Source organism: Lactuca sativa, chromosome 8 (assembly GCF_002870075.4).
Source record: "Lactuca sativa cultivar Salinas chromosome 8, Lsat_Salinas_v11, whole genome shotgun sequence".
Taxonomy (NCBI): Eukaryota; Viridiplantae; Streptophyta; class Magnoliopsida; order Asterales; family Asteraceae; genus Lactuca; species Lactuca sativa.
The window spans coordinates 284588254-284592083 of NC_056630.2; positions in this window are offsets into that span (position 1 = coordinate 284588254).

Here is a 3830-nt window from a genome sequence, read left to right on the forward strand (position 1 = left end):
TTTTCCCAAATGATGGCCCCATTATCTAGTAGAGTATGGATGAAAACCACAGACTATTCTAGACAGTCCAGTGGAACACTAGCAGGCTCGCAACCTATAGGTGTTGTGAACGATGTGTTCACCTGGTGTACTCTAAACCTTGGCAACCATGCAGACTTGGTGCCTAAACCTTGGCAATCATGTAGACTTGATGCCTAAACCTAGGCGATCATGCAGACTTGATGCCTAAACCTTCGCGATCATGGAGGCTTGATGCCTAAACCCTGGCGATCATGCAGACTTGGTGCCTAAACCCTGGCGATAATGCAGACTTGGTGCCTAAACCCTGGCGACTATGCAGGCTTAGTGCCCGTTGTGTAAACCGTGCCAACGATGGACTTCGTGCTAATTCCTTAGGATGATCCGTAGGAATGTATGAACGAGGAATAGCTGATTCTTAGGGTAGATCCTTAAGAGTAAAGAAGATAATGGGGATGGGTAATTGGGTTGATTGCTTGATTGTTTAAACATAATAATTATATTATTGTTGGTTGAAAACCCTATGTACTCACCAAGTTTCCCTAACTGACCCAGTCAGTTTATTTGTATCACAGGTGTCGATATGAAGTTGCATTACATTGAGAGATTAAAGAGATAAAAATCACTAGTGATAATGATTGTAAGTTCTATTTATGCTTATGTTTCTGTATTGACGATAACATCCTGTTGTTTTAAAATGAATAAAATACATTTCTTCGGAAAGGCTTTGATAATGTATTTTTCTGGGAACAAATTCCGCAACACTTTTCTTTAAAAGGTTACTCTGATTTTCTAACAAGCATAAACAAAATCGGTATTTTATGGCCATGAAAATTGGGATGTCACAGTTGGTATCAGAACATTAGTTTAAGCGAACTAGGAATAAGGATTGATTTCTAGACTTAAACATAGAATCCTAAGCGATCATCGTGAGGAGTGTGTCTAATATATTTTAGGTACTACACCTGAATAGACACAAGCACTAGCTTATTTAGAGGAAATACCTAACATGCTTTTATGTGCTAAATGATTTATGATATGCATTAGATGATCGGATCCATGGTCTGCTGCCGGCCGGATCTGGATACTTTATGTGTTCAGATTTCTAAACGTTTAGTTACGGTATTAGAACTGGCATGTAACTTTTCAGAGTAATAAGGAGGATTACGCGTCTAAATCTTATCTATCTATATTCTCGTCTTGATGCACTTAACGCATGCTTTCATGAACAAAGCATCATGGTGAAGACTCGTAGAGAATTAAGTAAATGAAGGAAGTGAAAAGGATTATGATAGTGAATGACACCTATCATAAGATATCGTAAGAGTGGTATCTTGCCTTTAGATTATGTACGATAAGATAACAGTACATTCAGAGGAGTATGGTACGTCTGAAGTACACCTTCGATTAACGGGATGATGGATCGATTGGTGTAATTCCTAAAGTTTTCCTATCATCTAGAATTTCCATCACCAACCGAGTTGGATCAGAATTGATGATTAAAGATACACATGGAAGAAGTCCTAGTAGAGTCTGCGAGACACTACTTGGGACAAGTATGAGTAGGTGTGAAAGGTAGTAGATGCATATACTACAGGAAGCACAGGACTCACAATTGGATGAGGGAAAATCACAATGTTACCAAGAAGCTAGAAATTGATACCGTTTTATTCAAGTACGTCATTACTATCATTTTGGTAATAACTAAGAAGATTGTTGTTATTCCAACCCTAGTGGTCATATCAAATTAAGTCCGACTAAGAAGAATGGTTTAGAGAACCAAGTCCGATGTAGCATCTGACTTAAGCTAGAAGCTTGAAGTGAAAGACAATCAAAGCGATCAGTAGAGGTATCGCGATAGTTGCTTGTAGCTAGGAATGATACCTTTTAAAATGTGATTATATCACATTAGAACATGATGTAAGGTATAGTCTGTTCTAGAATTTGACTCTAAGAGACCTGAGTCTAAGCGTTGCAACACACGATGAGAGGTCATTGGAACGTGATCCATCGGTCTATTGTGGAAATCAAACGACTTATCTAGAGTTTGTTAAGAAGAAGAAGGAGTCTCTAGTAAGAATCGAGATTGTGACTTAAAGGTCATAATTTGGAGTCTAACGTGAGATAGGGAGCAGGTGCGAGACCGAGCACCGTCTGCAGTCAAGGAGTCCAAGAGTTAGATACTCGTTCAGAGCAACATAGAAGTTACGATTATTACCTAGCATGAAGAGATAACGTATGGAATCATTATACAGCCTTGTTTCGTTGATGATTCCAGGACGTAATCATCATAAGGGGGAGATAATTATAACGCCCGAAGATCCGGGATAGTCAATTTTGAGACAATATGCATCAAAAATGAGTTTTTTATGGAATATTATTTAGAAGTAATAATCTTAACCAAGTGGTAGTTTAGGTTACAAGGGTTTCATACATATAAAGAATCCCGAAATCCGAGTTATAATGAAGTTATGGTCCGTCGAAGTTTTACGGCAAAACCGACACGACACCGGGAGACGTAAATAGTAAATTTATGATAGAGGAATTTTTATCTTTTGTTATCTAAAAAATGTTGTAGTATACGTTAAACCGAGAACATACAAAAAAAGAACGCTCGAATCTGACTTCATATGAGTAAGTTATGAATTTTCTAAGATTTGGCATAGCAGTGCATGACCCGAAACTCGAATTTTAGTTCGAGCGGTTTTTGACCTACATGACCTAAATGAGAGTTGAAGAGATCATTAATAGGAACTCAACGATAAAAAGACAGATGAAAACGAAGTCCGTATGAAGGAGTTACAAATTTTTCGCGGTCATTTAACAGTCTAATATCCTCCCACTGTTAAATTTAAGATCGGTCGAGAAATAGCCGACGGAGTCAAACCGAAAGTTGTAGATCTTATTTTTACCTATGTGTGGATATAAAGAACGTCGAATACGGAACTTGTATGCGAAAGTTATGAATTTTTGAAAATCGGTTGATTTCCACCCTATGTGCGATGCCATGTGTCAACACCAGGCTCAGACTTGGAGCCCAAGTTGGCTCATGACGTGAGCATCATAAAACTCACGACGTGAGTGACCCTCCAGCCCCCTATAAATAAGAGGTGAAGCCTCCATTCTTCCTCACACCTCCCATAACTTCCCTCTCTCTCTCTCTCTAGAACTTCTCTTTAGCCCCAAAACCCCCCTAAAAGCCTAGGGAACCTCCCTAGCACGAGGCGGAAGCCCCGGAGTACCTGACGGATCCGAGAAGAAGATCCTTTTGGCTCTGGAACGCTGCTCCATGGAGCCCGGTTTTGAGAAAAACCCGTTGAAAGTGAGCTACGCCTACGCTATTTTTAATATAGCTTTTATTTAATTATAGTAACGATATTAGGAACTTATAACAATTATTTAGGCTGTTATTATGAGTTATATAGTGTCGTTATAATATATTTTAACCACTCGCTATACGGAGAATGTGGTTTACAGGGCCGCATAGGGTTGTTGGATTTCAGAAGTGCTATATGCCAAATTGGTCCTGCCCTTCGATGTTTTATGTCTGGCCGCTGTCTGTACATAGTGGGTGAAAAATATTGTTTAATGCCTATATAGTAGTAATAATAGCTAGACTATTAATTAGTCTCGTCAAACATTAGACTAAACTCTAGTGGTAATGATACTAGGTTTTGTCCGAGGGAAATTGTTTTAACAGTAACGAAGTGATGTCCGAGTGCCGCGTCACCACCTTATCAAGTGAGTTCATAGTAACTTTCATCTTACACATATATATGAAGTAGTTTATATAAATTACGTGCTATGTGTGC